The sequence below is a fragment of the Numida meleagris genome, chromosome 5, assembly GCF_002078875.1.
Source record: "Numida meleagris isolate 19003 breed g44 Domestic line chromosome 5, NumMel1.0, whole genome shotgun sequence".
NCBI lineage: Eukaryota > Metazoa > Chordata > Aves > Galliformes > Numididae > Numida > Numida meleagris.
Window position 1 is genome coordinate 42,872,437 of NC_034413.1, and position 27,273 is coordinate 42,899,709.

The 27,273-nt window shown below is 38.5% G+C and overlaps 2 long non-coding RNA genes across 6 annotated transcripts in view; one reads left to right on the plus strand and one right to left on the minus strand.

Annotated features, from left to right (window-relative positions):
- LOC110400094 overlaps positions 1 to 27,273 on the plus strand; it is a 168,788-nt gene that overhangs the window by 115,959 nt on the left and 25,556 nt on the right. For both annotated transcript variants that reach the window (XR_002439626.1, XR_002439627.1), the window contains exon 3: positions 1,204 to 1,285. This is a non-coding gene — a long non-coding RNA (uncharacterized LOC110400094). The remainder of the gene's footprint in view (positions 1 to 1,203; positions 1,286 to 27,273) is intronic.
- Positions 1,209 to 26,938, minus strand: LOC110400093. 4 transcript variants are annotated; one of them, XR_002439623.1, is made up of 5 exons: positions 26,139 to 26,938; positions 21,310 to 21,368; positions 19,125 to 19,297; positions 16,202 to 16,269; positions 11,129 to 13,806 (listed from the first exon to the last, which is right to left on the minus strand). It is a non-coding gene; the product is annotated as an uncharacterized LOC110400093 (long non-coding RNA). The 4 variants fall into 4 exon arrangements; XR_002439625.1 differs by lacking the exons at positions 11,129 to 13,806; positions 16,202 to 16,269 and adding an exon at positions 1,209 to 2,262; XR_002439624.1 differs by lacking the exon at positions 16,202 to 16,269.

The following is a 27,273-nucleotide window of genomic DNA, read 5'->3' on the forward strand; positions in this document are numbered from 1 at the left end:
AGCTCGCAGTATAAAAACTTGCAGATCATGAGACCTCGTCCCTTTTTCCGCCGTCTCTCATCTTGGCAGCACCTCGCTCTCCAGCTGTCTTATCGTCGGTAGTAGAGTAAGGCCTACCTTGACTTTGGGACATTCTCTCTCTCTGTATTGGATTTATCAGCTTAAATTGTAATTATATTGTATTATAGTGTGTTGTTTTGAGTTCTGATATCTTATTTAGTAAATTAGTTTGTTTCTCCTCAGATTGTTGCCACTGTTCTTTGCTCTCAGGGCCACCTCCTTACCCTTTTCCCCTTTTTCCCTTTTTCCCGGGGCGTGGGCCCGTGGGTCCCCCGTCCCCTTCGTCACGAAACCGGGCCGAATGCCCATAAACCGTTGACAACATTTTAAAAATAGTTTACAATATTGCATTATATGCAGATAAACAGTAGTTCCTTTTCTCCCTTTTTTTCTGTAAAGAAATGGAGAGAAATATTTGTTTTAACTGAGTCTGTACTTGGCCATGTAAAAGATTATGCAAATATAGAAGAAAGGAATTAATTTTTCTGAATGCTGGTTTGGTTGCCAAAAAAAGCATTTCCTGAAATGTCTACCTAAACATTGGGTAAGGAGTCTGATGTGGTAACATACAGACCTGGTTTACAGACCTAGAAAAGTTAGATTGGACTTCAAAAAGTTTATCTAACAACATGTAATAGGAAACAGTGAAATAATCACAATTATTTTGCATTTTGAAGGACTCCTATTCCATTGGACTACTGCAAATGTTATGTGGCTATAGAGCTTTCAGTTACGATTACCTGCTCTCTGTCTCTCTTTGGTTTTACCCAGATGTGACTATCAGTAGTACATACCTGCTCAACTGATCTTTTTGTATATGTATAATGCTGTGGCTTGGAAATTCAGGTTCAGCTGCAGGTGTTGCATTTAGAAACACAGCTCCTTCTGCATCTGCTGCATCAACAGTGACTCCTAAAAAGCACCAACAACAGCTAGGGTTGTTTGCTTGATGTATTACTTGAAGGAAAGCTGCTGGGATAGATGCAATATAAGGAGAATTATGATCTGAGTCAATCTCTGAGATTTTCAACCTTATTTAAGGGGGGTATGCCAAGATTTTCAATTTCTTACATTTGAGAACATTTGGTGGGAAAGGGGAAATGCAGGCAGACTAATGTGACTTCTTATTGTGTTTACTTACAGGTTTTCCAATGAACGTAGTGGGAATGGAAGCCTGCAGTAACCTCTGATGGCCAGAAACAGGCAATGTCCTGTCTGCATAGCCGTAAGAGTGCAGATTTCAGCTCTAATAGTAGCAAGGGATTTTTATTTATCTTGCTGTTGGGGAGAATAAGAAATTAAGGTTTTCTTTTTGTTTCCTTAGGTGATAATACACTCCTTGCTGACTTCTATATGTCTTCTTTCTGTTTTCTTAGATTATAATGTGTCTCTTGCTGATTTCTGTAGGTTGTAGGGGCATAGATGCAGAACTACATTATTTTATGAAGCCTTATCTCCTGATATAATTTCAGCAGATACTTCGTAGTTAAGTGCAATGTGATGCTGGGGTTTTCTTTCTTAAAATTTTCAGCTGTATGATTTCTGAACTTCAGTGGCTGTCCCAGTGCCATACTGCCTATGCACCTCTGTAAAATCAATTAATGAAGGTTAGGAGCATCCTAGAAGTTTTCTGGTCTCCTCATAGTCTGTTTATATTGGGAATACAGTAACTGAAGTTGTGCAGACACAGTGGTTATGATCTTTGCACTTCACCAGGTAACAGGATCTTAGCTGTATCTTAAAGACAGGAGAACAAAAGTCGCAAGATTGATATAAATATCCACTACAAAGATTAAGTGGGTGGTCAATAAAGAGCAGCTGGAAAAATACTTATGATCTGATTTTAAGAGGCTGAATTTTCCACAGCTTCAATCTCTTAAGCTGCTTAGCTACAGGTGTGAGTACCAGAGCCAAAGTGGCTGCCTTTGGCCAGAAGCTGGTGTAGGCTTGGGAATCCTTGGGAATGCCAGGCAAGCAGCATGGCAGCAACAGAGATGTACTTTTGATGCTTGTGTTTCATGGTGGGAGGAAAGAAGGAGGAAAGAGCTGGAGGGAAAGGACTACAGACTGCCAAGGCTTATTGTTCCAGCTGCAGCACCATGCTGTTGTGACTGACCATGATCAGTGACGTAGGAAGATAGCTGGCTGCAAGCACACTTGGAAGCTGGCTCTCTCGAGCTGAAGTTGGGCTGTATTTCATGCCTGTTTGTGAAAGAAGTAGTAACAGCTGGTTAGGGAGGATTAAGCTATGCTGCAAAGAGCCAAAGAGCTACAGTTCTGTCAGCTACTAACTGCTCTGCAGAAACCTAGTAGCTTCTCTGCTTCCCTCTCAGCAATTTGCAAGGGCTAATTCCAGGTGATTAAATCTGATAAAGCAATACAGAAAATCATACCAGCAGTTGTTTTTCAAAAGCAGTCCAGTTTTTGTGTACCTTAAACAGATGATAGATACTGATACCGATTTATATGATAAAATATGCTCAGTTCAAAGTTACATTCCCAAGTTTGGGATGCACCATGAGGGTATTTCTTGGCTCTGGGAGCATGGGTTTTCAGTACAATGGCACTGCTGGTTAAGCAGATAAGTTAGTGGAAGGAGTCTGTGTTTCAGCCTCATTTGCAATGGAGTATTCAACCTGGCAACAAACTGCATTACAGCTAAAGCGAGGGAGCTACAGAAGGGCATACATCTGTTCTCTGAGAGATTTCCTATAAATAGTGACATTCCTGTTTTTCCTAAGCTGTCTGTATGGCAAGAACATTTCCTTCCTCATGCTTTTCACAGCAGCTGCAAAATGAACATCAGAAACGTTGCTCCAGCATTTGCAGTTTGCCAGTGTGCAAGTCCAGTAGACAGGGACCTTAGTACAAAACATGTTAACAGGTTTGATTTGTCCTCTGTATTATCAGATTAAAATCTAGCTAAAATGGAAGTTGTGAAAAATTAATCACTGATCTTGCTTTGACAAAGTAGCATGGGTACTTGGTTCATATTTTTGCTCTTCAGCCAATAGTTTTCAGCATCATCCTTGTGCTGCCAGCTCCTGCTGATGTGAATAAAGCTCTGAGTATACACGGACTACTTCTGAAAAGTTAGCTTTCTCTTGAATGTTCACAGCCAGTGAATTGTTGTTCTTAATAATGTTTTTAAGACATGAATATAGAAATCGGTCTAGAAGTACTGGCAAAAAAAAAAAAAGTACTAAAAACTACTTGGCTCAGCAAACATAGCACTAATTGCCAAAAGTGCTTAACATTTTGAAGGATTTTTTGCTTCTTGTTTCCATTTTCACAAGTTTCACTTGTTTTCAGGCACGATCAAGACAAGCTGCCAAGTAATATTAACTCACGAGAAACCAAATAAACAGGAACAAAATGGGAACAAATCTTTCCTCAACATGAAATGCAGTTTCCCCTGTACTCTCTCCATTGACTCTAGCACACCTTAATATTCTTCTTCAACCAGATAGTGCTGGGAAAAGCAGATTTAAAAAGTAGTGCCTTCTAAGTGCATTCAGTGTACCTCTGTAGAGTATCCGTGTTTATACACACATGCATCTGTGTACAGGGAGCCAGTCCTATGTAGATAAGTATAATGCTATATACAATCACAAGCAACACGATCAGATTCATCTTAACTAGTAGACATGTCAGAACCTGACATTTTCAAAGTTGAAAGAGCAGGGAAGTGAGTCATGAGGATTTACTGATTAAAACCAGAAGCCTAAGTCTGACCTTAGACTTGAATCTAAACTAAGAGATAGTGGAAGGCTCTCATGCCAAATTCTGTCCTTGTCTTGATTCCTACTCCCTGAACCTCAGGAGAGAAGTGTGACTGAACTCTGCCACCTTCAGTCAATGGGGTTAACACACATTTCTGATAAATATATTTGTATTGGACCCAAAATGACTGTGCATCTTCAATGGTATTTAGAGAAAGAGACAACTTCCAGGACCTCAGAATAGATAAAATTGTTCTCGTGGTGTATGCAAAGGATTCTCCACAGAGATGAGCATTTTTAGAGATAAGCAATAATTTGAGACTTGCAAGTCTCTTCTCCAAGGAGAGGAAGGTGTGAATATCACAAGGGGAAGTGGGTGGGAAGAGACTGCAACAGCTGCACTGGCCTCTTCCTTTGCTCTCTTCCCACTTTCAGCGCTCAGTGGAGGAGGAATCACAGAATGTGTCTGAGAAATGTTGATAATAATGTAGACATTACAAGAAAGCACACAGATTTCTAAAATCTCTGAGGAAAAGTCTTAAGGAAAAATATAAGGTTGAGAAGCAGATGAAAGACAGATTTGGGGAGTAGCTCAATGACAGCAGAAAGATAAATATACTTTTAAAAAGTTCTATCCAGCACTGCATGAGACTTGAAAATTGGGAGAAAGGGAAAGTTTCTCATGACAAACTTCGTTGCTTTTCTGTTAGACAGAGGGAAACTTAAAGAAAAGGGGGAAAAATAAGACAAAAAGCATAGAGAAAACATTTTCAAGGCTCCTCTGGAGAGGAAGTGGGAGACAGTGCGGTGAGGTGGGTAAATGGAGATTAGCGTAGCGGATTTAGAATGTTTCTGAAGCAAAACAGATTCGTAAATGTCAAGAGTCGGGATTATTAAGTGTTCAGGAAGCTGTTGAAGAAGAGAGCAGGGAGAGCAATATGAAGAGCGTGTGGTGAATTGCATGACAATGTGAGCGACCTTTAGAAAGCAAACCTTTTGGGGAAGCCTGAGTTGCAATTAATACAGAGGACAAAGTATTGGCTGAAATACACGCCCTCTTCTTTTTTTGTATGTGATACATTGTTGCCATCCATGAAAGGCTTTTCAAGTTGCTGGACTATCCTGCTGTTCCTTTCTGTGCATGTGTTTTCGCAACTCCATAAGCCTAAAGGCATCTCCCTAACAAGATTACCCTATCCATTGCTTAGCATCTAAAGTCGCAAAGGAGCAGGGGGAAGGTCTAATTTTCTTCCAGGACTTTAGTGTCTCTCTACATTTTTATTATTATTTTTTTTAATCCATAATACCTCCTGTGCCACTGGATTGCAACTGTGTGTGACCTTCACCATTATCATGCATTTCGAAGACACAAAGGGGTCCAGCCAAAGAAGGACATTTTTACATATATGAAACTAAATGTGTGAATAGCTAGCTCATAGTTTGTGTGAACGTCCTTTCTTGATAGTCTGTTCAGACACCTTACTGCCTCATTCTACATTTTGCAAGCAATCTGCACATCTGAGCAGATGTGCAGAACACAGTTCCTGGTTTCTCACTTCCAGGCATTTCTGCTTACAAGTGTGACAGATCCTCAGATCATATAGTCATAGAATCATAGAACTGCTCAGGTTGGAAAAGACCTTAAAGATCAAGTCCAACTGCAACCTAACCATAGTACCCTAACTCTAACAACCCACTGCTAAATCATGTCCCTGAGAATCACATCCAAACAGTTTTTAAACACATTCAGGGATGGTGACTCAGCCACCTCCCTGGGGAGCCTGTTCCAGTGCTTAACAACCCTTTCTGTAAAGAAGGTCTTCCTGATATCCAACCTCAACCTCCCCTGGTGCAACTTGAGGCCATTTCCCCTTGTCCTGTCACCTGTCATCAGTGAGAAGAGACCAGCCCCGCTCTCACTGCAATCACCTTTCGGGTATTTGAAGAGAGCAATGAGGTCTCCCCACAGTCTCCTCTTCCCCGGACCAAACAGCCCTACTTCCTTTAGTTGCTCCTCATAGGGCATATTCTCCAAGCCCTTCACAAGCCTTGTTGCCCTTCTTTGGACCTGCTCCAGCACCTCCATGTCCTTTCTGTACTGAGGCGCCCAAAACTGAACACAGCACTCGAGGTGAGGCCTCACCAATGCCGAGTACAGGGGCAGGATGACTTCCCTAGTCCTGCTCGCCACCCCATTCCTGATCCAAGCCAGGATGCCGTTGGCCTTCTTGGCCACCTGGGCACACTGCTGGCTCATATTCAGCCGACTGTCCATCAGCACACCAAGGTCCCTTTCCGTCAGGCAGCTTTCCAGCCACTCGTCCCCAAGCCTGGAGGGTTGCCTGGGGTTGTTGTGACCAAAATGCAGGACCCGACACTTGGTCCTATTGAAACTTGTATGGTTTACCTTGGCCCATTGTTCCGGTCTATCCTTTTGGACAACACCAAAACCCATCAAAAGTTACAAGTAAGCAGCATGGCTGTTATAGGTGCACTTTCTGTGTCACTTAGGTAATCTCTTGATATGAAATATTGTGTCCTCTCCTTATGTCTCCTTAGCGTTGCAGTCTCCAGAATTGCTCCTGGGTGTGATCCATATCTCTTGCTCCTTCAACATTTCTCTCCCTTGGGCTGCTGCTAACTAACATTTCATGTTTCAGTCTGATTTCCTAATGGCTCATAGTTTTGAATACGAATCCTCTCTCTCCTGTAGAAACAGCTTACTCATGACATTAACATTTATACTGATTTGTAATTAATCTCGCTTAACTACGATAGCCAATTCCCTGTTGATAGTGAGCAGTTCAGAGAGTCTTTCTGTGTTTTTGAGCAGTTCCGTTCTCCATTAGCAACATGCATAATGATGTGGCCTAATCTGGCATCAGAGTGAGAAGAGGATGATGGTTTTCTTATCATTTGCAGTTGTCAGGTGTAACAAGGCACAACCTGTCACCCTGCACATATTTCTAGAGCAGTGTGATTTGTCTTTGGGCACCTTGCTTCAGAAGTAAAGTGTAACTCAGGGTTTAATTCCAGCTGCCTTCCCTCGCCTCCCCCCCCAACCCCCTCCCTCCCTCCCTCCCAGGCATGTTTTGGAGTCATTTTTAGTATTAAAAAAAAATGAAATTTCATTTTAATACCAAAATGAACTTCTCAGAGTAAAATCCTGATGCTTATAAGATTAAGGAACCTTTTTGATTCATGCAATTAAATGAGATTGACCACAGATTACTTAATATAGGCATTACCTTGCCTAGATACGGTAGGTTTAAAAACAACTGTAATTCCAAATTATGTTCATTTCAAGGTACTTTCATTGCTCTTTCGGTCTGAGTGAGGAATACAGCTTTAAAATGTTGCCACATGCCCCTCTCCTGGCTCTCCAACCATGTTGCTTCTTGGTTCCACTCTTCGCTAACCTTCCCTCCTATACAACATTACTATGACTTTTCTGTCTCATTCTGTCTGTCTTTTGATTCAGCTGGGGTATTGCGCTCTAGTGCACAGAGGATTTGGCCTCCTACCACCTGCCAGGCTTTCCACAGATAACGTAGGTGCTTTGCCCTTCCCTGCTGCTCTTTGCTCTTCATAGAAGAACAGTAGTTTGGAACCAGGCTCTGGGTTAATGGCCATGTTCAAAAACATCCTTCTGTGAAGAATAAAAGACAGTGAAGAACACTGAAGCAATCCCTAGAGACAGATGGAAAAGAAGCTGAATTTCTGAAAATCAGAAATGTGGTTAGCAGACAGGCTGTGGGTTGCTTTACATTATATGACCAAACTCAGAGTGTCCAGCAGCTGGCAGTTCTGGAGAGCTCTAAGTTTGATGTGACTGTGCTCATCTGCACCCCTTGCCTTCAAAGGGTGTCTCCTAGGCTGAAGCTTGCTGCAAAGTTGAGCCAGGGCCTGTGCTGACCACGTTAGGAGCAACTTCAATCCCTCCCCTGTGCCTTACAAGTTGCTTTGTGAGTATCTTTGATTATACCATATTATCTGCATGTGTCTGCCTTTTTGACAACAGAGAAATCACTACTGCCCTAGTCTATTTGAAGCAATTAGTTATTGCAAGAATGTTTTTCTTCTTCTCATATTCAGAAGTATTTTTTTACAACCCCAAAATTAAATGGATAACCAATGTCCATATTAATGTGTTTGTACTGTTCATACAATTAAAAGCTTAGTACAGAAAATACGATGGGTTCATACCCAGAAAATTTGTATTAATAAAAAGCAGAAAGAATCTATTTACAGTTAACTTCTATTCTGAGCAAAATGAAACCACTGTCCAAGGGAAAACAAATAAACAAAAAAAAGAATACCAAGGAGGATGGTAGATATAAGACTCCTTTATTTTTATTGATGAGAAGAATCATAATTGCTACCGGCATACCTTTACTTTATGTACCACTCTCACTCATTATCTTCGTGGCCTCTTGTTCTATTCCTTTGTTTTACATCTCAAAAACATCTTGGGACTAATCTTTTAGGAGAAATATTAAAATAAGTGTGTTTCTTCTGTAAGAAGATTAGTATAAGGTTGTACACTGGATGCAGCACAATAGATGTATTTCAAAAGTGCCATGGACACAAATTAGGTCAGCTGTCTGTCTTATGATAATAGTGAGTTACGTGCGTAGGTCTTCATGCACTAAGACAAGGATATGATTTTAGACTATTTATATACATGCTGCCTGCCTGTCAGCTTGTCCTGTGGGAAATTGATTACAAGATTATTCATAACCTTGTGTCACAATGAGAATAGTTTCCCAATTCATAAGTAAATCTTACAATGGCAGTAGCAAAGCTCCTCTCTGTATCTATCTCTATTTCCTATCTGTAAATAGAGGGATATCTTCTAGGCTGTAGAATAAGGTGGAACACAAAATTTATAGCAGTATTAATAGTTGCCTGCGTAACTGGCAATGAACAGTGGATTAAATTAGAATATAGAAGGAAGTTACACTGTTTAATCAGTAGTGTGTGACCTTCTGTAATACCTACTGTATCTAGCATAATTTCATACTCAGAAATCAAATTTTTTCTTCAAGAATTTCATTACAGAGAGGAAAAACGTATTCTCAGCGTCAACAACAGAAGCCCTACTTCAATGTACTCAGAAATCTGATAAGTATGGCTGTGCAAAATGCCGGAGAGTCAGATGGAGCTTTACCTGTGCAAGCTGGAAGGAAAGACTAGGGAAATATAGAGCAGAGTACTTAATGGCTATGCTAGGACCAAACTTTACAGGCATGGAAGTTTAAGCATGTTTGTAGAAACGGAATGGAATTACTGGAATTACATACGTCTTTGAAGTGCTGTAGGTTACCTCTCTGCTAAGTGAGGGCATTGGGTTCTTGTGTGACATGGAAAGGGATGCAGACTTTTACAGATGGTCTGTTCAGGTCCAAGGTGACTGGTTGAAGTCAGCTCTCTGTGGAGAGCAAAAGGCTAAAAGCAGGCTTCTACTTTACCCAGCTGATGCCCAGCATGCTATAAATGCCTTCTGTATCACTAGGAAGTGCTCCACTTCAGCTATGGTCAAACACAGTCTTTAGAAGAGCTTCCCTGAGCTCTCTGTCACTAGACATACCTACAATGTTTCTTTTCGGTATGCACAGACAGCCAGATTGTTGTTTTCACCACCAGCAGCAGCAGTAGCAGCATCCTGGGCTGGCTTTTCTACTCCTGACTTTGGATCCCAACTAAGCTTCTGAAATTTGAAGGGGTCAAACTGCATCTCCTGTAAGCCATGCACTGAGGGAAAGGAATGTAGAGTGTTTCATTTGACCTGTCCAAGGTACAATTTTAAACAGATTCTTAACACCAGGGACTTTTTGCATGCAGTCCCAGAGCAGGTATCAAAAGTTCTTGCTTGCTGAGTTCAAGCTGAACACAGACAAGGGAAAGTATAAAGCTAGTGCCAAAGCTCCTCAGAACATGGTGAGGTGGAAGTACTTCTGTTAGGGCATTTGTATTCCAGATTTCAGTACTGTAGTTACATCTAATTAGGAATACAAGAATGCACCCCATGAAAAGTCAGTGGTTGCTTAGCCATGCTGCTTCCTATAATCAAATCAGATCTGTCTTCCACTCCCTGCTCTGTGTCTCTTAGAGTAAAATCCTGCACAAACCATTTGCCCTAACATTCAAACTGCAGTTGGGACTGTCTCTTGCTTCTTGTGCTGCAGCTATTCATCTGTGATTGCAGCTCCCAGCAGGAGGCAGGAACAAGGTCAACTTTGAGAAAAAAGATCTCTGTCAACTCTTTCCATGCTGCAAGGAAACATTTCCTCATTATTCCACACTGCAAACAATGGGAAAGAAATAAGTTTATAAGCTAGTCAAACTGTTTTAGTTGCAGATTTGGAAGGAAGTAGAAGAGATGTATTTCTATTTTTAAAAAGTTTTCAAGTATTTGCAAGCTGAGGATGTGGGCACTCTCACATAAAAAATAAGTCATGGTGTATATACTTTGTCAGTTCTGCAGCAAATGTCATAATTCTATCTGTTTCTTATACCAGCTAGGTGACCAAAAGTATTCAGTAGCAATGAAGATGTCATTTTCCACAGAGATAGTTCAAAATTCTGTTTAACTTTCCGTTTTGTTCAGGGAATTTAATATGAGAAATTGTGCTTGGTTTCCAGTTATAATATTCTAGTATTTATAATATGAATAACTTTGTTAGCCTTAAATCAAATTATGCCCAAATACCAAGAAAATTATCTTCTCTTGCTGCATCTCAGAAAGTAGTTCTTGTTTTTCACTTCAGTTAATGACAACAATGCCTCTACAACAACTGATCAGGATCTTCTGACACAGCACACATCTGCCTTTCGATATTTTTCATCATAGAAAGACCTCCAAGAAGGCTCTGGGGAGACTTGTTTCTGAATAATAATGTCATCTTCAGGGAAGAGTGGAAGTACAATCAGGAGTAGAAATACTTGAAGCAAGAGCCCTAGAATATGCTGTTTCTTACTGCAATCTCACTTAGCAAAGCATCTGAAGTATGTGCTTGAATCTCAGTAGCTACAAAAGCAAGAAACATACATTCTTAAGTAAGAAGGATTGGCTCACGTACTTCAAATGTGACTTATGATTAATATTTTGAAGAATCATGACCAAGGTTAGAAATTACGATAGTAACAAGCACCAACAACTGTGTTTTATGGATCCTTTCCATCAGTCCATGGCTATCTCCTACAAACTATCCGAGTTTCACCTGCTTCTTCTGATTGCCTGACCTACCCCTGGGACACAGAAGGATCTTATCGGTTGAGTAGAAAGACTTGTCATAAAGAAATATGTGCTGTGGAAGTTGAAAGGATGATACAGACTGGTGGAATTATTTTTTAAAATCTTTAATGTCTATGTATATGTCTTTAGTCCATATATATTTGTTGGACACTTAGGCTACAGTAATTGTTTTTAGACATTCCTTAAAATGGCTATATTAACAAATGTACATTAAAAAGGTTTTCAAAAGTGAATGGCAAAGTATCCAAACAGTCTTTTCAAAGGAGAAATTTTGTTACCGATGCAAACCTTCCTACAAGCCTTCTCACAGAATACTATCACAGCATCTTGTTGGAAACAAGTGACATAATTGACTCTGACTTGAAAAATTATAGGGTATTGACATGGCAATCTTTCCAACGTATTTTCTGTAATTCCTTGTTACTATAACTTGTGACAAAAAAGAAGGACTATTATCTGGACAAGGTGTGTTTGGTAATGTTTAATGAAGTCCAGTGGTCAGCTGCTTATTTGGGCTAGTTGCTGCCTTAGTAAATATTTTTAAAGAGTACTATTGCCTAGTAGCCAAACTTAAGGAAAAATAAATATAATTTGATGGAAATTCACCTAAACTTTCATAGTAGCTTTAACAAAATTTCCCTGAATTTGTTTCAAACAGATGACTTTGGAAAAAAATGCATCACAATGTATTGCATTTAGTAATCCATGTATGGTAGAAACAGTTTTACTTATAAAAGGAAAAACATGCATTGAGATTTAACTGTATTCTCAAATAGGCATCATCCATATGACAGGATTTGCTAAAACTGTGGGAGAGGTAATAAAGGTAAAGTAATTCAGAAACAAAATGCAAGTGTTGTGAAGGTGTGCAGCGTGACCCTTGGCTTTCCTTGTGCTTGCTTTCAGAATTCCTGCTGGCATTTGTCATCACAGGCATTGGCATCTGGGTCCAAGATAAATAAAATCAAGCAAGGATTGTCCATTTTCCCATCCAATTCTTAGGCTTAATCAAATAATCTGAGTATGTGTGTAGGGGGAGAATGTTATGAGTAACTAAGTTTTCAGTTTAAACAAATGAAAATTAGAGGATTTTTTTATTTTTATTTTTTTTTAGGAAAAACAAGAGTTCTGGTTGACCTGCAAAGTTAAAATCGGTGAACTTCTGAGTCTTAGGCCAGGTCAATATTGATTTTGCCCAAATTTTGCACAAATGTTTTATCACAAACTTCATTAAGGCAGAGTTTTCTTGAAATAAATAAACAAATAGATAAATTCCCTTTCTTTTGGTTAAATATTGTCTCTTACAAGTGTTGTCACAATATTTTCTCCATGCAACAAACACTCTGAAATGAAGCAGGTATAAGGAGAGTTTAAGTGATGCCCTTGTGCTTTGGCAGGTTACTGAACTTCTTAATAAATATTCTATAAACTAATCAAAAAGCACATACCAATAATTAGAACCTCTTCATTCACTCCTTACAATGTGGGAAAATAGCTCTGGAAGAGTAGCAGTGACATGTGACACAAGGTTGTTACTAAGTTGTCCAAAAACCACATGCAGATTAAGTGAAAAATAATAAAATCCACCAATCAGTCCCAGAACTAGAAGAGTGAAATTACAAAAAGAATGTTTTTCTCTAAGTACAGCCAATGATGTGAGAACAAAACTAGAGCAAAACTAAAAAGCTGTATAAATGTACGAGGATTTAGTGAGATTAAGCAAGTTTTGCCTGTCTGTAGGCCACAAAAAAAAAGAATGTGTAAAACGAGAATAAAGACTCTAATTTATTAATTGCTGCTGCCATTACTGGGCTTTTGTTTGGCACGCATGGCAGATTTCTTAGTGGAAGTTGGTTTACTGTGATTTAAAGTGAAAATAGGTGTGTCACTGTTCTAGGTTTACAAATGCCCTGTGCTGTACATTTGCCCTCTTACAATATGAGTTATAATGCCATGTGTTTTGTGAACAAGAGCCACAGCTTCATTATAGCATAAATATGGCATATCTGCTTTATGAATAAAGACCAGCTTACACTGGCATGAACCTTATTGAAATGATTTTCTCACATTTATGTTGGAATACTGCGGTAGTGCAGAACTTCCTGTTCCTTCCCAGAGAGTCGCAAGCACAAAGCCATTGAATTCTGTCCTCCAATTCCATCAGCTCTCACAGAGCCCAAGATCAGACGCACCTGAGCTGCACTTTGTGTTGTCTTAAACTATTCCTGTTTTCCTTATGAAATTGTTCCTGAAACTTTGGACAGACTAATCAGACTAAGGCAACATTCTACTTTTATCACTGCAAAATAATCTGGGTTTGGTATTATCAATTGCTGGTTGCTTCTTTGGAGTCCATTACCTTTGCTTCTGGCCAGGATACCACAAAATAGCAAGAGCTTGTTGTCACTGAGGAGTGACAGAGCCAGCCTGTAATTAGCCTTACAGACTCAAGAGCTGGCTGTTAAGAGATCCTATCTACAGTTCTCAGTGGGAATGGTCTGCATATAACTGCTAGTTTGCATTTCAGTACTGCAGTTTTATTCCATGCTATTTTTTTTCTCCTGCTTAAGCATTGTTTTTATAGAATTCAGGTTTCTCTTTCAGTATATATAGTGAGAGCCTTTGAAAGAAAACTATTTTGGCTTTTCACTGAGAGCTGGCAAACAGTCATTTACTGATTCTTCTATAGTTGTGATGTCCAGTGGCAAAATATCCATAAGTGATTCTCAGTCCCAGTAAGTTTGCAAAGAATATCTTCCAGTTCCCCTAAAAGGCAGGAAGAAAGATTTCCAAAGAGTTAGAATGTACTGTGAATTCCTTCCTTCTTAAAGATGGATTTACCCAGGACTCTTACCAAATTATTCCAAAGTTTGGGATTTCGAACAATTAGTCAAAAATTAGACTAGTTAAGTGTCATTAGGAAAATCATAGGTAAGAAACATTTATCACCATGATAGTTATCAGAATGAATTGCAGAATTTGTGGTCTCTTTGCAGATGCAGGGAAGCTTATCTGACAGATGCATTTGGCTGGATCTGAATTTGTTTTTGTCCTAATGTGGAACTGGATGACCTCTTTTAAGCTGAGTCTTGAAGCAGCTCTCCTGGCACTCCATGAGATTAGGACAGCAATCTCCAATTTTATAGAAAGTTTTGACATGGGAAATGACTTTGGCCTACCTATCTTACTTCTACACCTTTGCAGAGAAACAGTATCTTTCACTTCCCTTTCTGAGCTGTCTTAATGTAAGCTGTTGTCATATGTTGCTATTACTCCTTTATTCCCTTATGTGTCAACAGAAATTGAGGTTCTAGCAATAAAAAAAACAACGACTACTTTAAGATAAAATGCCCCCAAGCACAAACTGAGAGCCAGACCTAGAATATCTAGAAGATTGAAGGGGCCTCCCAGCTCCCTCATGACTTGTGATCCTGTCTAGTAGGCTAGCATTGCTAAAAGGTGTGTCTGTATTTTTAATAAGGAATTTCTTCAGGAATTTTGCTGCCTAACCTACTGCACCAGCTTATTTTCCTTGGTTTTATTCTTCCCTCTCTAAAAAGGAACATGCAATTTTGAGTGAGTAGTTCTATACATCTTTGTGAACGTCTTACAATAAGTTAACAGAGTGTCAGCATTTTATGGCCATGCAAGCACTTTAGAAATTTTGTAAACAAGGATGTGACACCCGTATCTCAATATGCTGTCTTCATTTTCACGTATTACTATTGCTTCACTCTGAATGTCGGTGTACACCTCAGACACTCCTTGGGTGTTACTCTATAGGGGTCATGCAATTAGACTGAAATTGAGGAGCTGCAAATCCATGGGAGGCTGTAGAAATCCTATCTGAAAATGGATCGAAATAAACCAATGTGCAATTGTTTTTCTTGACTGGAAATTGCTCTGTATTGATTGGAGCAACAATCCATGCCATGACATATACCAAGGACACTGGAGCTGATGCCAGTCACTGTTAAACTCCAGATTCCTGGTAAGATTGTTTTGGATAACATGTTCAGAACAACAGTATTTGTTCTCTTTGAGATCAGTAGAGTCTAATTGTCAACCAAGTCCTTTAGTGAGACTACTGTGCGGTAATTATCTCTCCTACTTAAGCTATAAATCTGAAATATATCATTTTATGTGTTTATGTATGCAGGTATATACACCAGACACATATACATTACAGAAACTGAGGAGCACACTTAAGCACTTGATTTAGATACTTCCAGAAACCATGAATTACAAAGGGATCCTGAATCCAATCTCAGTTAGACTAGCACACATTAGAGTTTTTCTGAATGAGAGTTTTCTGCTCTTTTAATGAGAAAAATACTCTTGTTGAAGTTTCGTATGAAAATCAGAGCATTTTTAAGGAAGGAGAGCCAGCTTTGTTAAAATTCATTTCTTCATAATTTAAAAGGAAAGTTTTTATCCATAGACTTTTATGGTGTTACATTGCATTTGCATGAGTTCAAATGAAATCAGACACTTGCCAAAATAATATCTCATAGACTTTGCTTGTAGGAGTTTCTTTAAGGGTGGTGACAGTGGCATACGGGAAGGAATTTAAAAAGACTTCTAAATTAGGGAAGCACTGGGAACTGTTTTCATTTCCGTAATATTTTCATTTTTGCAATATTTTTAATGATCTGAAAGCAACTTACAAATGTTATTTGAGCCACAGAAAAAAAATGTTATGAAGAAGAGCAATTAGAATACCACCCCATGAAAGGCAGCACTGTTCTTTCAACAGGTCAACAGCAAATAAGTCAATCAGCAGCAAATCTATTTCGGAACCCTGACTTATTTTTATTTTTACTGGTGTCCTTTTGTTTAGCATTGCAAAATGAAATATTCATCCAGGATATTTCTGGTGCCTGTATTCCATGGCATACTTACTCTGGTGTTTGTGAAACCAAAATCTCAGTTGTATTTGTATTTGCTGATTATAGATCAACACAGAAAATCAACATGGAGGGAAGAAGATAGTCTTAACCTCGAAAATTTCAGTGTCAGATTGATTTACTCATTGCTGAATATCTCTTCATTTATAAATTCAGCAGGTTAGATAGAAATACAGTAATGTGATGGTAGAAATAGACAATTTGTGGAAGGGCAAACTGCATTTGAATACAAAAAAAAAAAGACAACAGCTTACCAAAAATCTGGAAGGTTAGGGAGGAAATGAAAACAGCCAGCTAGCAATGGAAGTATCATAGAAAGTACCTGGGGAAAAAGGTAATTTTGCTTTGATAAAATGAGGGCAATCTGAATTTCAGGCTCCACTTCTTCTAGCTGCCTCAGGCTTTCATTGCAGTGCCTCTCTGTCAAAGTGAATGGTATTTTCCTAGGACCGGAATATTTTCTCTGGAAGTGTGTCCGCAGTGATGCAGAAGCAATCTAAGGCTCTACTTGCATGGCTATGTCAATTAACTATAAGAACAAACCATTACAAGAGAGAATTGCTAAGGCTTGCCATTTCATTACTGTGGGCACCTACAGTAATAGTAATGTAGGACAGGACACCTGGAATACACTGATCACTACAATGCAGAGCCACTGTAACAAGCAAATAGCTTGAGAGAACAGGAACAAGTGAAAGGAAGGGCTTGGCAATCTTGACCTATCCATCTTAGAAATAATAAAGCCCATTTATTAGAACAGCATTATTTCCATTTTACAACAGCAGCATGCAAAATTCCCACAGATAACAACTTAGTCTTTGAAAGGTCTTCACATGTTATGCAAGCCCTAATGAGAGCTCCCTGAAAGTGTAAAGTTAAAATACTTTCTTCAAAATTTCCTTCTGGCTTTATTTTCAGAATTTGTGCTTCACAGAACTGTCATGTCTAGAGCGCTGTGCTTAGGAGGCTAGTCTTCTAGAATACCTACATACACATAGTGAGGGAGAATTTTACCAAAGGAATAATCTTGTGTTGTATCATCCAAAAGCAGATATGTTTATTTCCTATGTCATGTAATAGCTTCAAATGTTTGAGCTTTTTACCAGGTCAAGACTCTAGTAACAAAACAAAGGAAGGAAGGAAGGAAATAATCTCCTGTTACGTATGGAGAAACATGTCAGCGGAAACTATGTGACTTTTTAAACTTTTTGCAGCCAGAGGAAGGAGATGCTTGTCTCTGGAGTCATGGGTTGGACTTGGTCATAATTTCACTTCTTGTCTAAAACTGTGAAGCCAAAAAAATAGAAAATGCTATTCTGGCCTTGCCAATAACAAAGATGTTGAGAACAGTTTACCAGAGCTGTGCTTCAAAACAAATATTTCCTACATATTTCTGCCCAGCATAGCTTCCTCCATCTCATGCATTTGTCTAAAACACTCTAATTTCTATCCTGTCAGATCCCAAGAAGCCTTTTCCATTCTAGTGCTATCAGGATCTGAACATCGGTTTCCATGCAGCATAAAGATTTTAATAATGATTGTCTGTCCTTTTCAGCAGGCCTATTCCTGCCTTTGGTGTCTAGCTAACAGTGTTATTATCTGCTATCAGACCATCTTTTCTATTTTAATTAAGCTTGCAGGGAGGTTATATTCCTCTGCCTGTGATGATATTTGCTATCCTAAATTTAATTTCTTTTTCTAATTCCTACAGTAGCAAGTAGTAAGGAGAACTTTTAACTAATAAAAAGATGACTTTAGAAAGAACAAGAACTTAGCAATATACATGGAAAATTAAACATAATTGACATAATTACAAATAAACACAATCACACTATAAATCTTAGCCCTTGTTAAGTTTGTGGACAGTGGTGCTTTCCTAATGCAGAACATTACTGACTTTGAGGAGAGAATACGGGGTGGAAAGGCTTTGACTTTTCAAAGTAGTGTGGTTTCTTTTCATTGTGTTCTCTCTTCGCTTTCTAAGCAAGCAAAGCCATCATCAACTGGTGCCACTGAGATGCCCTGATTGCAAGCTGTATTATTCCATCTGCAAGCCAGCATAGAATAGAATTTAAAAATACACAAGGCTGTTGTTTTCAAGCTGTGCCTTCACAATCTCTTTGGGACTGGGAGACTTAGTAAACAAATGTAAGGATACAAATGAAAAATGGAGGCCCCTAATGTAAGCACTCTAGCTTTGCTGCTTTGCATCAACAATGCAAAACACTTAGGAAATATGACTGCTTATTCAGCATGAAATTTATCATGGTGTTCAGGGTTGTAGCTGCTTTTCACACTACTGAATTTTACGGAAATATTTTAGCTAGGCTGAACATAGGTTTAAAAGTTGTATCCCTTTACTTTTATCCAGAGGGATTCATTGAATTAAGGTGCTGTCATTTTTTCAACCTTGACTTTCTGAGGGACTTTGATACCTTTTCTATTTTCTCAGAGTCAAAGTGGCAGCTAGATCCTGAAATCCTAAACCAATTTAAATGGTTTCATAAATAAACCACTTATTTATTATCTTATATATTAACTATGCATGTTATGTAGTACAACTGAGTGAGCACAAGTTTGGGAAAAATCTGCATTCCTGTCATAAAGATATTTTTTAACCTCAGGAAAGATTCACAGCAGAAGAGAGCTGTTGTGTTTAGCAGGTAACACTTCCAAATTTAAAAGCAAACATCACTTTCCTTAGTAGCAAGGTGCATGTCTGCCTTTGAGAGAAAGATCATCCTACACTCACAGCAAGATGTTCTTTTTTTGGTAATTCACAGCAAAAACAAACGCTGAAGTACCTGGTGGCATGAAATAAAGGGGCTGACATTGGTAGGAGGCGATGGTGGTTGTTTACTTAGGATTGAAATGCTTCTACGAGGTGCAAAACTCATCTAACAGTAGGAATACTTGTTACATTAACAAGATTTACTGACAGACTCCATCTGTGCCTTCCCACCAAACAAGGTCACTCAGTTAGATCCTAAGGAGCCTAATGAGCAAAGTGCCAAGTCTCTGGAGTGATAATGGAGGTTTGCTCTGACTTACGCCTCAGGCACTTGCAATATTTTTAGTACTGAAAAATAAAATAGGGAAGAGGAAAAAAGGACATAATTTTTATCAAACCAATCCACCTTGAGAAATAACAGTGTGTGTGCCTGTGCATGAACATACCTGAATTATTTTTTTTCTCTCTTTTCCTGGTTATTCACAGTTTACTTTTCTCTTCTACTTCAGAGTGGCCCTTGAGGCACTTGAATGCCTTCATCTTGGCCACTCACTTCACAGTTGCATCTCGGTTACAGAAACTTCAGCGTGGTGGTAACATGCAGGTTCCTTTCAAAAGGCTGGAACATCAGCAGCGTGTGCAGTGGTTGCATAGTTGAGGGAGAAGTTTTAATCATGAATTTTGCTGCTTATCCATTTTCTGTCACAATTTCTGAGATACAGTTTGATCAGACAATGCACCAAAACTCTCTGCTAATCTCTTTTAGTATTTGGAATTCTCTGTATTGATTTGTTGCTATAGACTTGCTGATATTTATTATTTTTCAAACTTCCAGAGGAACTATAAGCTACCTGAAATTATAAATCACAAATTGAAAGAAATAGGAAGACAGTACTTTTTTATACCCTGAAGCATGATTTAACTGTGGAACTCACTGCTGTGAGGTATTGTTGAAGCCCAGTTTTGAACTGTTTATCTTTCATTTAACAGCACAATGGTCTCAATGCCATCTCTAGGACAAGTTCCTACTATTATATACTTATTTCCTATACTCTTTCCAAAAGTGTTCTTTGGCATCACCTGAAACTGAACTATCATTCCTATAAACCTCTGGTTTTATTCAGTATCTACTAATATTTATCCAATATTGTTATAAATATCTATTCTACTGAATATTTGTCATTCAAATGCCAATACATTTTGAACCACCTGCAGAAAATTAACATCCCATGTAATTGTTCACTAAATAAAAGAATACTTGTCTAAGTCAGTCAGGAATGATTAATGAAACCAAAACTGCTTTATTTTACATTCTGTAAGATCAAATATAGCAATTATTATAAAAACAAAAGGAAACAATGGAGTAAAAAGACTCATTTAGAAGCAGTGACTAGCATCATGAGTGAAGCTTCTCTCAGTCTTGTTTTCTAATGTGCTGAAATGTTTCTGCAATGCAATAGCAATAGTGCTGCTCATGAAGAAGGATTCATTGGGTCATGTTAAAATCCATGTACAGCAACCGGTGATGTAGTTTGAAAAACCTGTGGTGGCAGATTGATCTGGTGGAAATGGCTTCATTGCACAGAATCTATTCTGCTTCACTTTCTGACATATTCTGTTCTATCTCAGTGTAGAAAGTCCTAGCTCAAGTGCTAGCATACGGCATGCAGAACATTTGTTTGTAGATGAAGATTTAAATTTTCATTTGTGTGCTTTCATAGATAGTGTACACAACAGGACATAACAAATTTGTACTCTTGGAGATCAGAATAGAGCATTAATTTTAAAGTTCTTATGGGAGAAGTTGTCAGGAAAATGCACATGTACAAATGAATGTTTCAGCATTCTGAAGGGAAATGTGTCTACAATTGTCAGTGGGATCTGCAAGTTAACACCAGTGCTCAGTTGCCTTGTAAATGCAATTGAAAAAGGTGTCTCTATATGATGATATAACATCACTGACTTTAGTAGAAATAGGATCTATACAAGAGGAAATGACATGAGAGTCTTAATTCTGACTTGAAGAATCTACAGAGATTAAAAATCATGTTTTTATCTATCACTTTATTTATAAAGCTGATATTGTTCAGGCCCTGCAATAATGGCCATCCATCAGATCCAGAGCTTGGCACTGAGCCTGGAGCCGTGTGGCAGCTTCCAGCACAGTGCAAGTGCCCAGGGCTTCTCCAATGACAGCTGGAGATCACCTGCCATAACAAGAACGTGCACAATATAACTCCATTGTTATTTAAAGACATCCCTGATTCAGTCATTGCAAACAGTCAATGGTAGCTCTCATACAAGATGCATATTCAGCAGTGGCTGTACATATCTGGTCCTAACTGAATTTCCATCTTGCCCTCACCTTATTTTTTGGTACATAAGTGAAAATCCCCTATGACGTAGAGTACTTCGGTAAACATGACTTCCTTCTGCTTCAAGGCTTTGTCAGTGATGTTCAGAGTTTCCTGAATCTCCAGCTACAAATAGCTGATAATTAGTTCAGTAATGAGAATTCTATTGAAATAGAATTTGGTGCGCTCTTGTTTCTTGTCATCTGACAAATCAAGCTTATCAAATGGAAACTATGCTCTCATATTCAGAAACACATCTTAGAATTTAATAACTTACCTAATAATTCCCAGTAATCTTTTTTTTCTTTTACTGGGTGATAGGCACAATTAAATGTTCTGAAAGAGAGGTAACACATTGTTAAATCTCAAAATTAAGAAAATAAGAATGTCATTAATTCACATACTTTACTCAGAGTAGCACACAACACTCCATACAAACATAGGGAGAAGCCGAGGTTTTACATCTAAGTGTCTCCTGACTCTTTGCAGTGAGGAGCAGCTCCTTGTTTCCTAAAGCCCCACTTTTCCATCCCCGAATTAGCTCAGGCAGGCTGCACTGTATCTCTCAGCTCATATTCAAAGCAGGCTCCGTGCCAGCCAGTAAGCACATCATTAAGTACGCTACAGGTTTTACCCTTAGGTCACCGCGGGCAGAGTTTTCCAGTACCCAGAGCAATTTGTTTTCTCTCCAGTCACACTCCATTTCTGTTAGTAATGATTTTCTTTTAATACTAACCTTCCCCACAGCCCTATTTACCTCAAGCCTGTATGCGTGTTACCTCCATTCCAGTAGGCCTTTCTATCTGAGGCCCCATGCCACTCATGTGTGGCCAAGGTAAACCACAATCCCGCAGTTCAGAGGGCCATGGCAGGAGCTGGCACAGCCAGGTACCTTGCACAGCCCCAAGGGCACTCCACATGTCTCACTGTCACCCCTCTCAAGCACCCTTTTCTTCATCTGTACTTGAAAAGAAATGATTTAAAAAATGATGCCTGTTGGCTGGTTCTAAATCTTAATTTGTATTGGGCTTTCATTTATTTTTTGGGTTTAACTTCTATGTTTTTCTTTGACAGAAAAGGAATGGCCTCAAATGGCTACTTTCATTCTGGATAGGGAAAAAAAACCTTTTTCTATAAAATATTTTTCAGCTTTTCACCCAACATATAGTATTCAGTTACTCATTTATAGTTATAAATATGTGAATGAATGTGTCTCCATAGAAAGAAATAGGAATAATCTATCTGAAAAAAAAACAACAACAAAGCAAACTAAAGGAATTAGTGGTTACAATATAATTGTAGAACCTTGCCATAAACTGCAAGGGAAATTAATGGATGAAAAATAGATTTCAAAACATATTTTACTACAGAATCTCTTTACAACAGTAGTGTTGACTTAGATTATATATATAGTAAACAATGAATCTTTTGTGTGTCTTACAATGCTAGCATGCTAAAAACAACACAAAGATCAGTAGACTAAGCTATTAGGAAACACATATGCAGACGCTGTATTAAACAACTTTGTATAAATGAAAGAAAGAAGTGATTACAATAAATTTCAGTACCCTCTTTGAGTAAATTACATTTAGAAAGTCTTACAATCAGGTAACACTTGTATGACATAACTGGGCAGAGAAATGAACTATTTCTTGGGATCTTTCCACGCTCATTGATTTAACCTTCCAATAAAATTTGTTGTAAGCTTGAGCACCTTTGAATTCAACATTAATATGTCAAAGAAACACAAAGGAAACACTTTGCTCTTCTTCTGGAGAAGCAATTTTTCGGCTGTTTCAGACTTTTGGGGTTTAATGCCCAGGCAGGTGTCACACCAGGATATATCTCTGCTGTGCAGATATATCTGTATGTATATATATGTATCATGCTGTGCATGATATCTGTATGAGATGTGGATTTCCACCAGGTTTAATCCCTATCAGAGTCACTTGCAATTCTTGGTAAGCATCAGGTATGTAAGAGCATGGATAAGAATGGCCACGGAAAGATAAAGGAAGGGAATATTTTTGTGCAGTAACACCAGACTTTTCATAGAACAAATACTCAATTTCATGAGAGTGATGCTGATTCAGCCTTGCTGAACTCTGAACAGATGGTATTTAATGTTTAATTATGTGCATATACACCTTTCCCAGCAGTTAGAGGAATGCCCCACCCAGTGCTTAAGATTATCATGGGTTCTGAGACTGGATTTCCATGAAAGATACTGCAGTGTTGAAAAAGCAAAAACAAACAGAACAAAATACCTGCCTGCTTGTTGCACCATGGTTTGAGAGTCACCTTCAGGAAGCAGTACTCCTCTATTTGCCATCTGGTGATCAGGCACTACAGAGGATTTAACCAAATAACAGGGCCCCCCATCTGCTGATTTTTGACACATTTATGCTTCCTGTCTCATACCACAAACAAAGCACAGACTGAAACCTCTATAGAGATTATCATGATTATACTGCTCCAAAAAGCATTGATTGACGATTCTCTGACTGCCTCAGACAGCGTTTGATACCATGTCGCTGTGCTGTTTGCATGCAGGGAAAAGCTGAGGGCTAATAATTATAAGTTCCTCTTCCTGTGAATAGCTAATATGTACAATGCTTATGATCTTTTTTTTTCTGATAACCACATTTATATGGAGGCATCTGCAGTGGAACTCATTTTAACCGGTTCTCTGAGGATACCAGATGTCACTTGACAGCTGAAACAAAAGTGCTCTCCATCAGTCCATCTTTGTACCAAGTCAATATTCAACTGCTGCAAGAATGCTCAAGGTACACAGGTGGTTTGCAGTCAACCTCTGTCCTAGGCATCAGGGGAAATAGTTCTCCACAAATTTGCTCTTATAGAAGTTGCAGTCCTTCTGGGAGTAGTATTGATCAGGGGTGTACCTACAGCTGGAAAACAAACAAAACTGCCACACAACTGTATCTAAAAGCCTGTCTGTTTTTCCTAACTGCAGCTATTTTGTGAGATTAAACCGAGATGTGGCCCAGCCTTCCCAACCTGCCTGTGACACATGAGCTGGAGAAGTGCAAATTTAATGTTGTCTCCATCAGCTTTATTTGCAGGTCCACCTCTGCTTTGTGCAGCCTGCCTGTGACTCACTATCAGGTGCAGTCTCCTCATTAATAGATGATAAATCAAAGAAATTGGGTGGGATTGTTTCAAAGAGAACTGAAGATATTTCTCACCTACTCAATTTTATGTAGTGGCATAAATTTCTTGAGACAGATTCCCTTACATTTCTGCTTTGATTTTATATTTCTGAGAGCAGAGATTTCAAAATAAGAGATTTCCTCAGACAAAAAGACTACTAAATTGCTAAGGCATGTGACCTAAATAACAGCCTAGCCTGTGTCCCAGAAAGTCTCAAACTGGTGCCTTTCCTGACTTTTTGACCATGTCAAAAATGCAGCTCCCAGCACTTTTTCTCTCACATTGTAACAGTGTGGAAAAGTCATGCTGGTTATGTCTTTTACTGGTGGCAGCAAATGTAGCTGCAAAGCTTCGTACTAGCTGAGGATCTAGTCCTCTGCAGGCAGAGTGGAAACAGGAGGAGAAGAGCAAAAGACAGACTCCATGGTCTTGAAAATGTGGATGTTTCTGTCTTGTATTGAGGGTTTTCAAAGTGTCAAGCACTGAGAACAACATAGTGACCTTGCTCCTGCTAAACACAAGGAAGTGGTCCATGCTTTTGATACAACATCAAGACTTTCAGGCTAAAATCTATGATCTGGCAGCTTGATATGTTCAGAATGGCTATCTGACAGAAGCTCCAATATGCCCCAATCTACAGTAGATGTAAACTTTATATAGAAATTCTGCTATACAATGATGACGGTTTGCAACCTGAAGCCGGAAGACTCTATTCGCTACTTTGTTTCTGACAACTGAAGGCAGCTTGGGAGGGAGGGAGGAATGTCAGCATTCCAAATTATTTTCATTTTAGTGTCACTGTCAAATGGTCTATTCCTGACAAAAACTATTTAAGGATCCAGAAAGAACAAAAAGATTGCACGGTTCGTGCACAAGCTGCTTGGCATTTATTTTGTTCAACAGAAACCCTAAAAGAACTTCAAAAACAAGTATTTTCAAAGTTAACAATGTTGGCATAGATATAAGCATTCATTGGATCTGTCCTTTCAGAAAAATTTATTGCAGCTCTGAAAGGACAAACCTCCAAGATCAAACTTTTGTTAGTTGTATTAAATCTTCTTTTGGTTCTAGAACAGACAGAAGTTTAAAAATTAATTTTACCTTATAATTTAGTTCTCTGTTTTTCCATCGCAATTAAAATAATTGCACCTTGTCAAGGTGCCTCTTTTACCCTGATTAAACATAAAGCTTATTGAGCAAGCATAGACTAGTCAGTTGACAGATGAAAGACTGCACACTATGTCTGAAGTAGCTGATACCATTACAGTGCACTGCAGATCAGGAAAGCTTCATCCAGTACACCTTCTCATTCTCATACAGAAGAAATGGAGTACTCTATTAACGAGAGACTCATCTATGCATCAGGTTCTTAAACCTAGATAGTTTTAGTTATAAATCAAAGTTAATGAGTGCTTTGGATTCCGCCGCAAAGTTAATTACCAGTATGTACCTGGTTGTATTTGAAAGCCAGTGTCTAAAATCACACGGAATAAAATTAGATGAAAATAACCTTGATCATGAAAGTACATATAGTTAAGTTTAAGTTACTGTTGCAGATAATTTGGGTGTTTACTACATAATTACTGACTTGACTGTGAAAAAAAAAGAATTGCAAATTGTTTTGCTTCAATTAATAGTACATAAATAATTCTGGTATGCATAAATATTTTACCATCGAAAACAGTAGCACATAACTTTTTATGGCACTCTTAAAACAGGTCTAAGGCAGAGTTAATAGCACACACATGAAAAAAAAAAAAAAAAAAAAAAAAAAACAAAAAAAAAAAAAAAAAAAAAAAAAAAAAAAAAGCCTATCTAGGAGGGTAAAAGCCATCTGTCACAGTGGTGCTGCACCAGAACCTGCTCCGAGAGTAACAATAACAAACAATTTGAGCAGCGAAACTGCACAGCATTAACAATGCAGAAACATACCTCCAACAAAATACAAGGATTCATCCTGACTTTTGCCAGCTTCAGGCTTGATGGCACTGCTTGGAACCTGAAGAAATGCAGGCAGGTTTTCCGAACCTACACTCACACTTCTGTGCACACTGTGTCCCGGACTTTGAAAGGCAGGCAAAACTCACAGTGTCAAAGTAACAATTAAGGTGTTTGGGTATAGCTTCCCTGTTAGGTTTTAAAGGCAAAGAGGAGCACTAAGGGGGGTCTCACATCAGAAAATACTTGGATAGTGTATAGTATTCTAAGAAGGAGTTAGAAATAGGGATTTGCAGCTAATCAATATAAAAAATGATAATATCAATAATTTGCAGTGGGTGTTTGGAAGGTCACCTGGTGCTCAGAATGGTGTTCAGTTCTTCAGTCTCCGCTGTCATGTTTTACTCAGAATTATCTTTGTTTTTTTGTTTTAATTGAGATAGGATTTGTTTCAGCAAACACTGTAGATTTCGATGGTGGGGAGTTTATGTTCTGTTAATGCAGCTGTCCAGTTTCAGAAACAGTGTTTCAAACTGTCGTAACCCAGAGCAGTGCTTGGTCTCCTTGTGCAGGGCAAGAAGACTTCTCAGGTCTGAGAGTTACTGAAAAAAATATACATACAATAACAAAAATAAAATGGAAAACCTAGGAAAGAACAATTTGAATTAATTTAACTCTCAAGAAAAAGAAAATCAGAAGTGGATCTGTGTTAGTAAGCATATATCACTAATTGACTTAGCTCACTGAAGTCCAGGTTCCACTCTGGCACTTACCCAGCTGGCCATGGCATAGGATGCAACTGATAAATGCACCAGTCCTAACAGATACACAACGTAGACTTTCTCTGTAATGTTTTTTTAACTCAATATTTTTGTCATTCTTTTTCTTTCCTGTGATTTTTATTTTTTTTTTTTGGTGTCAGAAATTAACAGTTATTTATCTTTTTTGTTGTTCATTTCTTTCACCCAGAGAGAATAATAATTCCAGATGTGCAGAAAGAGCAAAGTTTTCTATAGCATCTACAAATGTAGCAATATTCTCTCTTATTTAAAGAGTTATTTTATGTACATTGCCTTTTGTTTCATTTTTGTGCTTTGACCATTTACATTTTAAATCGTTTGCCATTAAT